The sequence below is a fragment of the Podarcis filfolensis genome (genome assembly GCF_964270895.1).
Source record: "Podarcis filfolensis genome assembly, chromosome: Z".
NCBI lineage: Eukaryota > Metazoa > Chordata > Lepidosauria > Squamata > Lacertidae > Podarcis > Podarcis filfolensis.
In genome coordinates, this window is record NC_139617.1 from 27,789,374 (window position 1) to 27,800,324 (window position 10,951).

At 41.4% G+C, this 10,951-nt stretch overlaps 1 protein-coding gene across 1 annotated transcript in view; it reads right to left on the bottom strand.

Annotated features, from left to right (window-relative positions):
• The window catches only part of LOC310754235 (ligand of Numb protein X 2-like), a 41,683-nt gene extending 34,778 nt beyond the window's left edge, over nt 1-6,905 (bottom strand). The window contains exon 1 of the mRNA XM_083595954.1: nt 6,525-6,905. The gene's annotated coding sequence lies outside the window, so the exon portion shown is untranslated. The remainder of the gene's footprint in view (nt 1-6,524) is intronic.
• Nucleotides 6,906-10,951: the final 4,046 nt, after the last annotated feature.

Genomic DNA, 10,951 nt, shown 5'->3' on the forward strand with positions numbered 1-10,951 from the left:
TTATTGATATTAGTGACTTCACAAAGAAAGCAACCAAACTTAAGGCTCAAGGCTGAACAAATAATGTCTCCTGCAATGAACATACAAAATCCAAACTAAAAGCAAAAGTTAAAACCTAGGATTTATCCAAGTAACTGCAGCTAAAAGAAGAGTTGCCAACAGAATGGGTACCTTCCGAGGATGTGGTAAAGTGTTAATAAATGGAGACCGTATGTCTACTACCTAATTTCTTTGAAAAGCCCACTTCAAAACACATATCATCCTATATGTTTATCAGAAAATTCCACTTTACTTAATTTTAAGAGAGATAATGCTAAGTAATTACCTTACCTTATGAAGCTTTAGCAAATTATAATGCCTACAGCCACATTTCTAGCATGTTCTTTCACTCCTGTCCAATCATGCTACACTAGATAGCGTCAGCAGCCTCAGACGTGTACTTCCAACAGCACTGGGAAACTGTCCATTTAAACAGATCACAGGCACACACTTTTTGTCACCTATCACATTTAGTCATTCATGAAGACTGCCGAGTAAGAAATATTCCTTATCTAACACAATTTGAAAATGTTAATGAGAATGTCTAGCCAAACAGTCATAATTGTACACTTCCCTCACCTATCATTCTTCAAGACAGCACAGTAAGAAATGTTCCTTATCTAATATAATTTGGAAATGTTAATCAGAACGTCTAGCCAGACATTCATTAACGTAACAAAGCAGAAATAGATAGTGCATCCAGGAACAGAACAATGAGAAGAAGTAACACTGTGAATGAATGATACTGTGAATTTTCTTCTTCCCCCTTACAGTTTCTCAAATTCCATGTTAATTGGGCAAGGGCTCAACACCCCACACAACTCCATACACAGCTATACTATCATGCACAATTCCATACACCATTCACACAATCACTATTATATGTCTTCATTCCACTGTACTATGGACATTAGTTCCATAAGATGTGGTGATGATGGTACCAACTTAGATGGTGTCGAAAGAGAGTAAGACAGATTGATGGCTACTAGAAATATTAGCAATATGTTACTTTCTGGAAGAGTACTTTTGCCTCCCTGTCCAGCTGTTGACTTCTCATAAGAATCTGATTGGCTGCTGTGAGAAACAATAACTGGACTAGATAGGCCAGTGGTCTGATCCAGCAGGGTGGCTCTTATGTAAATGTGTAAGAACAAAATTATGGGTTGAAATGCTTAAAAAATGGTTATATAGTGGTACCTCGGGTTACAGACGCTTCAGGTTACAGACGCTTCAGGTTACAGACTCCGCTAATCCAGAAATAGTACCTCAGGTTAAGAACTTTGCTTCAGGATGAGAAAAGAAATGGCGGGGTGGTGGCCGGGCAGCAGCGGGAGGCCCCATTAGCTAAAGTGATACCTCAGGTTAAGAACAGTTTCAGGTTGATGGACTATATGGAACTGGCGGAAATGACTGGCAGAATCCGAGACCAGGGAGAAGAGTCGGTGGAAGAAGATTGGAAGAAATTTAAAGACTACTTACAGAAATACTGTAAAATTAATGAATGTTAGAATGATGTTGGAATGAAGTTAAGTAGTTTTAGCAGTAATGTTACAAAGGAGTATGTAAAAATGGATTGTTAATCAGGTGAGAATGTAAAGTTGTAATATTTTAAGATAAAAGATTAAGATAAAAAAAAGAGGGAAAGGATTTGCTGAATTAACTAACTGAACTGGAATACAAAAAAGGGAGGTGTGAGGAGGTCAGGGAAATAAGTAAATGAAAGAAAAGATATGGAAAGATTGATTTATTTTTAATTGTTTTTATTTTTTCTGTATTTTGTACTTTTTGCTTCTTTTTTCTTTCTTTTTCTTACTTTTGTAACTTTTTCTGAAACTTTAATAAATATCATTAAAAAAAAAAAGAACAGTTTCAGGTTAAGAACGGACCTCCAGAATGAATTAAGTTCTTAACCGGAGGTACCACTATATAGGTGAACTGTGTGGATTGCAACAGCCACAGCAGTTTCAAGAGAATTCCTAAGGCCCAGTCTAAGGTTTAAGCCGAGGTATTAAAAATTACTGGATTTATACAATTTCAGTAATCAGTAAACTTTCATTATACTAGCCAAAGGCCATGGCATCATCTAAGCAGAAGAAAAGAATGAATATCAGCAATCACCACAATTTCACAGTCCTAAACTTGGCTATGTCATAGGTGTAAGCGACTACATATTAGAGCTTTTAGGTAGTAATACTCCCAACAGTTTTCAGGTTCTATGTTGGATCACTTCATAGTTCCATATACTGAGATGGTCCTGACATTGTTCACCGAGCCAACCTTGACCAAACAGACAACATCTGACAAACAATGGGCTGAGAGCAGCTGTTAAACCAAACCTTAAATGAAGCTTTGGGCAAACTGTTGCTTGGCATGACGTTCAACCAACACACCAGACTTTGGTATCCCATACATCAGAATTCACGTTTTCTCTCTACAAACAATGGATTATTAGGCACTCCCTTATTTGTTCTAGGATACACAAAGAGCACCAAGAATTATACAGTTAGAAAAGCAAGCATGATTGCTCCCCTTAACATTATCTTTACAGAACTCTCACGCTAACATTTCAATAATAATGCTATGGATAGTATATAAAGTGGTCTTTGTTACCATCAAGAAGACACCTCCCAAGTGACTAAAAAAATTACCGTATTTTTTGCTCTATAAGACTCACTTTTTCCCTCCTAAAAAGTAAGGGTGAATGTGTGTGCGTCTTATGGAGCAAATGCAGGCTGTGCAGCTATTACAGAAGCCAGAACAGCAAGAGGGATTGCTGCTTTCACTGCGCAGCGATCCCTCTTGCTGTTCTGGCTTCTGAGATTCAGAATTTTTTTCTTCTTGTTTTCCTCCTCCAAAAACTAGGTGCGTCTTGTGGTCTGGTGCATCTTATAGAGCGAAAAATACGGTATGTACAGTACTCTGCTCCTGCGATGCCCACAGGATAGCTCAGTCAGTACAGCACGAGACTCTTAATCTCAGGGTCATGGGTTCAAGTCCCACATTTGGCAAAAAGATTCCTATATTGCAGGGGACTGGACTAGATGACCCCTGTGGTTCCTTTCAACTCTACAATTCTGTCATTCTATATTTCTCTGTGGTTAATCCACATAATATGTAGGTAAGGCTCTATTTAATTTTCTTCCTCAACCATCCTTTTCAGTTAAGAAACATAGTTATTATATTGCCTCAAAAGATAAAATCAGGGGTTTAACCAGCAATTTCCTCTGTAAGACTTGGGCTTTTGGAAGATGAGGTCTTTGAAAGCACAAAGCCATCTTTATCTGCAATATATGTAGAGCTCTACAATCCTCTTTCATTTATCACTAGCGGGAAGCTGAAATGAGAGAATCATATTTATGTCTCTCATCTTTTGTCTATGAGTTACAAAAGTAGACTTTGGACAGGAGATATCATATTCATCACAACTTCAAGCAGGTCACAGAAAAATAAGCTGATGAACTGTTCTTAAGAAAGGAAGCAATACATGACACTTAAGAGACTGGATGTATCTCATTAGTCCTACCCTAGTAAAACAGCATCAGAAAAACATTTCTTCTTCCTTGTCTTTACATTTTTCATGCATCTTTCACTTTGTTATTCATTGTCCAGAGACATAACCATGTTCGTCTGTTGCAGCAAAAACAACAAAATGAGTCTTGTGGCACTTTAATGACTAACAGATTTATTATGGCATAAGCTGTCATGGTCCACAATACAATTCATCAGATGCATGAAGTTTTATCCTGAACTCTTGATCTGACTGTTTATAATTCCAACATGCCACCCCATGGGTATATATATACCTGCAACTCAGGATAACACCTCATACATCTGATTAAATGGCTGTATTATACAAAAGCAAATGCCATAATAAATGTGTGTGTCATTAAGGTGCCAAAACACATTGTTCTTTTTGTTATTGTGTCACTATTTATTTTTTCACTTGCGTATTTCGAAAACAAAGGCCATTGAAATTGGCCCCATTTGAACATCACATCATGGTTAATGACTTACCATGCTCATTCCTAAGAGGGCACAGAGTAAGCAAATCATGATCCCTGGTTCAGATGCAATGCAGAGCCAGGGATGCTTGTTTGTTTCCCCCCAGCACTAGTGAGGAGAATACAGAGCAAACCATTAATTATGGTTTACCATGATGTGTGAATTGGATCACTGTGTTTATTGCACAAATGTGTAATTGCTCATTTAAAAATCAAGACAAACTGTGCAAGCCGCCAAATTCCCTTTCTGCCAGGCTAGAAGAGGGTTAGATTGAGTGGAGGCACAGTCCTGTTCTTCTGCACTTGTGGAATGACACCAACATCACTCTGCTGGCACAGAATAGTCTCTTCTGCCTGCTTGCAGTGGATAGCCCTGAAACATGGCATCTTGAGGTGCAGGGAGAGGCCACTTCAAAAAGCCCATTGGGTAGCAGCCAGGTTTTGGATTGTACCTGGAGTGAAGTAATGCTTACATAGCAATAGGTTTTGTACAGAGGCTCCAAAGAACTCCACAAAAGAGAGCCAATTCAATTATTACCTGTTTCACGAAACTGAAGGCAAACAAGATTACCTAATCAAAAAGGGCAAAGTCCAAACTAAAATTTACATAGAAAAGGGCAATTGTGAATCACAACATTATTTCAGAATACTATTTATTCTACATTTGCTTTGCAACTAGGTTTTTTTCTTTTTTTGGCACTACAAAAAAGGGAAAATGGTAAATTAGGCAGGAGTAAATATAGCGTGTAGAGTTAGTCAGAAGAGCACATGGGGTGGGCGTGTTGTATTACTGCATTTTCAGAAGCAACTGTTGGATTTTAATACATAACATCACAATCAATCAGGATTTAGACTGCAATATTATACGCATTTCTCTAAACAGGAAAAACCACCGAGTAGGCTTGCATATGACTCCTAAATAGGAAGAAAGACTAAACACTTACTAGAAGGTAAACAAATCCCAGTGACCTTGATGTGATTTGCTTCTCCGGAAACGCTCACTGCATAACTAAAAACTGCTATCTCCTAGTTCTATAGCAACAGCATACCAACTCAGAAGTTCAATGGGACTAACACTTAGTTAAGCCTAATTAGCTCTAAATCTAATTTTTTTACATGTTTGTGAGTGCTTGTCTTAAAAAGCTGGATAGAAATATACCAAACACATTCATCAGTGTTTGTGATAGCCATGGGTTAGGCTGCACAAACTGTGAGACACCAAATATGACCATACTAGCCTGTATGTATTTATTTTAGCCTGACAAACCCATCCCCATCACCCAGTATTTAATAGGCAGGTAAGAAAAAAACAGAGAATAACTCGCCAGTGACTGGTGGGGTTGCTTGCAGTTTTGGGAGATCACAAGTTGTTACACCTATGGCCTCCTTGCTCTGTACAATCTAAACTATTGCTATTGCATCAAACGACGGAATAAACCCACTTCTTACGTCACAAGGCAAAAAGAGCACCTAAAACTTATTAAGAAGTCACTAATCCATAATAATTGCTCTTGCACTGCTGCTGGGTGGTTCAAAACATGGTTTGGTTTCTGTGTTGATCACAACCATTCCAATAAGATTAATATTAATAATATAATGTATTTGTATTATAAGTACACCTGAAGCTCTACTGAGCTCCACCCTTCCCATTCATGTTTGTCCATGAACCGAGGACATAGTTTCTAAACCCTGTTGAACAATTCTGACTACTTGCATTTTTATCTTGCCCCACCTCCATCGGGGATCAGGACCACATAAGTGATGGAACGTCTCTCCCCAATTTATCTTCACAACCACCACGCTGTGAGATGGGACAATTGCTCACTCTTAGCTCAACCTAAAGACACTGAGGGTGACAAACACGTCACAGAGCTCTGAACTATAAATTCACCTATACAATTATTAACATAAGTATCATGAAGGGAATTATTGGGGGGAGACATCAGGGAAATAATAATCCCCCCAAGCATAACCCCCTATTCAAATTAACCTCCCCCACTCCTCCCCCACTAACCCAAATTTTTAATCCGAGGAGTTTTGCAAATCGCCTGGTTGATTTTTCTCAAAACAGAAGTCAGCGAATAGTTAAAACAACAACAACACAGAACAGAACTCATCTTCACCACAACCCAAGTAACATTTTGAAGCTCTTCCTGACCACATGAGTCATTTTTTATGCCTTGTTACTGCTGTTGTTACTATTATTATTGGTTCCACACCCCTCTTAGGGCACGGAAGTCATCCTGAGGTGGTCAAAGGAGAGCGAGAGAACTCGGCGATCCTCTCTGAAAGAAGCCGCAACACCTCCCATCCAAACCCCGAAACTTTTAAACTCTAACGTGCGGGGTGTTTATGTGTGTGTGTGTTGTGGTAAGAATTAACGATGTTGGGTGCGTCTCCCCCTCCGCGCTTGACCCGGTCTCAATCCCAACGGCAGCTCGGGAGGAGGAGGAGGAGGAGGGAGGAGGAGGGAGGCGGACTCACCTGGTGGAGGTAAGGCGCGGGGGAGAGGGCTCCTCAGACCCGCGGGAGGGCGGGAAAGGCGCCAAGGAAAAGCGCGGGCTCCCGGCTCTCCTCAGGGGACCCGCTGCCGCTGCCGCCGCCGCCGAATCCGGCCCAGGTCGCTAGGACTGAGGCAACGTGGCTGCTTCTCTTGTGAGTTTCCGGGCGGAGGAAAGAAAGAAAGACGAAACCACTGAGAGGGCGGAGAGAGGGAGGAGAAAGAGGAGGCGGACGCCGCTCAGGTGCCTCAGCTTGCCCGCCTCCACCCCTCGAAACAGCCGCTGCTGCCGCCTCTTTCCCCGCCTGCCTTTGCCTTTGCCGCCGCCCCTCAAAACAACGCCTCACACGCGCGCCCGGCTGGTTGTCCTCCAGGTGCCCCCTCCCCCCCCCGATAAGTTTCCTGTCTCTCCGTATCACACACGCAAAAGATGTATAAAATGAATGGCTGGCTCTGATGCCGCCGTCCTTGGCCAAAATGTTGCCCCAAATCGCAGGCTACAGCGCGGTGCAGACGCGGTTCGAGCGACCTGGGAGACCAGGGTTCAAGCCGCGGGGAATGACCCCCTGGTCGTCTTTGCCTGCTCTCAACCTAACCTACCTGGCAGAGTTGTTGTGAGGCCACCTTATGCTCCTTGCAGGTGAAGGGGGAGAGTTATTTATTTCATATAATTTATACACCGCTTGACTGTAACACACACAAGCTGTTTATGAAAAGATAAAAAAATTAAATTGGGTGGGGGTGGGCAAAATCCGCAAAGCTTCTTTAAAACATACAAAAGTTAAAACACTAAAATCTCCTGATGGGTTCCTGCACTTACACTTGTAGCCCAATCCTAAACACACATCCTAGGGAGTCAGACCCATTGAACAGAATGCACTTTTGTTTTTCTTGTCTACACAGTTTCTCCATCAGTCCTAAAAAGTGGTGGGGTGTTACATAAACTGTGCCCATTTTATATTTGTTTATTATCATTTATTAAGTTTGCATCACACATTTATATGCAACTCTAGAAAGTATTGTTGCATGCCACCCCAGTCTCCAAGTGGTGTGAGATTCCATGGGTTCCAATCACTTCCTTAAGAATGAGGCACAGCGGAGACTGGTATCTCTATGTTATATGGTTTATTTACACACATATATACAGTGGTACCTTAGCTTAAGAACTTAATTCGTTCCGGAGGTCCGTTCTTAACCTGAAACTGTTCTTAATCTGAGGTACCACTTTAGCTAATGGGGCCTCCTGCTGCTGCCATGCCGCCGCCACACAATTTCTGTTCTCATCCTGAAGCAAAGTTCTTAACCTGAGGTACTATTTCTGGGTTAGCGGAGTCTGTAACCTGAAGCGTCTGTAACCTGAGGTACCACTGTACAACAATGGAGGCAGTGTCGGATTAAAGCCTATTGAAACCCCTAGGCTGTCCAAATATCCAAGCCCCTCTTGCAGATTATCTCCTAATACGTTTTTTATTTTACCAACCAATAATTCTAATAAACCCATTTTGATCCATTGTCGTGGGGCTCCTAAAAGGCCAGCTGGCATTGGATGGAGGGGTTCACAGCCTTGGATTTAAACACAAATCACGCAACTCTCTGGCTTTCCAACCTGTTGCTTTCTGCTCCTAGCTCCTAGCTCACATCTCCCAACTCTCTAGCTTTTGTCTTTCTAACTAACAGCCAGTTGAGGGTAGGGCTCAACCCATTTATTGTCTGGCACAGATTCACTTCTTTTGTTCATTTAATGGCCCATTAATTAGGCTTTCATCTCACCAGGAATTTGAACCCTTGTTTACATTTTAACACTTGGGTCTTGGCATACAGCCTACTCCTCTGCACCAAACTCATAAAAGTATTCTGTGAGGTGACCTAAACGGAGAAAAACAGCAGCTGGTCCACAGTCAGAGAACTGACCTTGAAGTCAAACTGTCCAGCCAGTGTTTTATGGTGTTCAGATTTGCAAGCTTATCTAGATTTCCATTTTCCCTCTGGGTGCCTTTTCATCAAGAGGCCTCTGAGCAGTAATATTACAGTAAGACAAAAATATTAAAATATAAGCCAATATACATAAAAAGAATTAGCATAAATCCAAGGAGCAAACAAAATTCATAGTGCTGTTATAACAAGAACAGCAAACTAAGAGAAAATGAAACTCCCAGCCAAAGAGTGTGATGAAACAAAGCCCCTATCAGAAAGGATGAAAAGGAGTTTTAACCTTTTTTTAGCCCATTGGACTTTGAATTGCTCAAGAACATATAACAATAATCTTGAACTTACATTAGGTCATATATTTACCTTTGATTGACGCATGGCTCTGTTCAATCTTGCTTAGCAATGTTCATTCTTGGCAGAGATAATGTGAGAGAGCTTCAGAGTCATTGCTCGTGTCACGGAGAAAAACAATTTAAAATGAATGCACATTCTGACCAACTTGGAGGAGTAAACTGCAGTGTTAAGAAATACAAAAACCAATTTCAACATCTTCTATGAGATGCTACCTGAGAGGAATTCTTAAAACTTTCTAGCCCTTTTCTTGCCAGAATTTCATATTTTGTAGGGTTTTTTGGATCCTTGTGCTATTCTTGTTGGCAAACATATCTGTTCACTACCCCAGGCACTGTACTACAGAAAACATTTGGCATTTCATAGTTTCATTACCTGACTAGCCTCTAGCAATATATTGGATGCATGCCCATTACCTAGCACTACTCTGTTCCCCTTTTAACCCATGTATAACATTTGTATGTCATCCTCCCCAACAACAGGCATTTCTCTCTGCCTATCATTTATTTGCACAATATCCCACACTATCTTCCCCTTGATGCACAAGGGCCCCAGTTAAGGATACCCAAATATGCCATTCAGTCCATGTCCTAGCTATCCCTCATTCTTGGTAGTTTATTTAAGAATAAAAGATACAAGATCAATCATATAATTAAAAATGTTCTTCATTATTTTAGACATATTGATCAATATCATTCATTCTTATAGCTATCATCTGGAATTCATCTTACCCTATGCAGTCACTGGTATTGTGATTTTCAGACTCACTTGCTGGATCATCACCTCATTGTGGTGAGTAGGCTTATATATTCCTATGACCCTTGTGAGCAAAGCTGCTGGGAGTCTTGTATTCCGAGTAGGGTCACGCAAGGCAGTAAGGTCAAAGGGGAGGAGCTAGACAAAGAAGGATCCAAGAAGTCCTCAACGGCAGAACAGGCAGAAGAATCTACCAGTCTTCATGATACTCATGCCATCGGAGATTGTGCATTGGTGTCTTCCAAAACCAAATCCCAAACCCAAAAAAGTCCCATGATGATTGGCAAATGGTAACGGGGGCAGGACCGTGAAATCTGGAAGCCCCTAGTTATGAACCAGCACATAGGCGGGGGATACATATTCAGTCACTCTGACCCAAGGAATGAGGCAGTTGAGCAGCTCGGCAGCTGTGTCCATGACTGAGCAGCCCTATTTAGGATCTACTCTGCTCATCCCAAAAAGGCGGAGGGGCTAGAAAAGGTTCCCTAAACATAGTCTACCCTCCTTTCCCCCTGAATGGATTACCACGCCCAGTGGGGTTACCGCCCAGTGGTCGTAAGACAATTGAACTTTGGAAGATGGAATACACGGACTTTGTTGGATAACACAGATAATGAACATCCCAAACACAGAACTGCCATCATTGCAAGAGATTTGCGACGTTTTAACATCGATATTGCAGCGCTTCAAGAAACTCGAAGAGGGAAAACTGAAGGAAGAAAAAGGAGGCTACACATTCTTCTGGAATACATGAACAAGAACGTTGAATACATGGAGTAGGCTTTGCTATCAAAAATGATCTTGTGAAGCTCTTGTCAGAAGTCCATACTGGCATTAATGAGTGCAGTGTGGTGTAGTGGTTAAGAGCAGTGGGCTCATAATCTGGTGAACCGGGTTCGATTCCCTGCTCCTCCACGTGCAGCTGCTGGGTGACCTTGGGCTAGTCACACTTCTCTGAAGTCTCTCGGCCTCACCTCACAGAGTGTTTGTTGTGGGCGAAGAAGGGAAAGGAGATTGTTAGCCGCTTTGAGACTCCTTAAGAGGGGTGAAAAGCGGGATATCAAGTCCAAACTCCTCCTCCTCCTCTTCTTCTTCTTCTTCCTCTGCAGTCATAAATACATAATACTGAGTTTATTGGAGCTTACTCCCTGGTGACTGGCTATGCATAAGATGGCAGTCATGCTTTTTTCTAATAAATGGAGTATTATGCCACATAGAACTGGTCTTTATTGTGTGTGCATGTTTGTGTGTAAATATTAGATCAATACATCTGCATTTTTAACTCTCCCAAGGGAAATTGCTATTGGAGCTGTCATGATGAACTGCTGCACTTCAAAATTTACCATAAAACATCACTGCAACTGAAATCCTTTAA